The sequence below is a fragment of the Panthera tigris genome, chromosome C2, assembly GCF_018350195.1.
Source record: "Panthera tigris isolate Pti1 chromosome C2, P.tigris_Pti1_mat1.1, whole genome shotgun sequence".
NCBI lineage: Eukaryota > Metazoa > Chordata > Mammalia > Carnivora > Felidae > Panthera > Panthera tigris.
The window spans coordinates 15,841,172-15,842,223 of NC_056668.1; positions in this window are offsets into that span (position 1 = coordinate 15,841,172).

The following is a 1,052-nucleotide window of genomic DNA, read 5'->3' on the forward strand; positions in this document are numbered from 1 at the left end:
AAATATTTGATATCCCTTACTTTGCAGGAAGCCGGTCAACCCCCAGACTGGATTTCAGGGGTTTTTTTTTCACATCTCTGCTCTGGGAATTCTAAGATTTGAGAGGACATGTTTTTAATACCCATTTGTTGAATGGCTTAGTTAAAATAGTCTAGCAGTGTAGTATAAAGACAGTTGTAATACCACTGAAAACGTATCTGCTAATAGAAATTCGGTTTTTGTAAAGTAGATCTTATTTTTTCTTAAGATCAAGTAAGGAGTTTTGAAAAAACTTAACATGAAAGGTCAACTGATTTTATGGGACATGTGCTAACTCCTATGTCTTGGTCACGTAATAATCTTTGGTCTTTGAATAACATTTTGAAGGCGCCTGGGTGGTTCAGTCGGTTAAGCATCTGACTCTGGATTTCTGCTCAAGTCCTGGTCTGTTTGTGAGATGGAGCCCCGGGTTGGGCTTGGGGCTGACAGCACAGGGCCTGCTTGGGAGTGTGTCCCCCTCCCCCGCATGCACACTCTCAAAATGAATAAACGTTAAAAAATAAAAAGTTACATTTTTTAAAAAAATTGTTTTTGGTATTTGAAAGGAAATTTTGGAAGCCGTAAGACTCACTGGGTCTTAGGTAGTAAGTGTCGAGAGTAATGGAAGTTTAGAGAACGGAGGCTGAGCCTTAAGGTTTAGGATTGCACGCAACTTCCAGATGCTGGCGCTCGCTTGGGTAAAAGGACAGTTCGCAGACTTTCTCTGGCATGCTGGCATTAAGGGGACCTGGTACTGAATTACTTAAGAGTCGCAGGAGTGTCTACTTTGGGTCTGTTCACAGAAAAAGAGCAGAGTCAGGCCTACACCCCAGCTTATGTACACTGTATGGTGTCAGCAGAATTGTAGGTAAGAGACTTCTTCCAAGTATGTACTACTGCCATTATCTAATGTCTGCTTATAAAGTCAACACTTTTTAAAAATACATTTGAAGTTTCATTAGCCAAACGTATTTTAAAATGTTACGTGGTAGAGTAAGAACACAACTTTACATCTTCCAAGTAACAAAACAAGG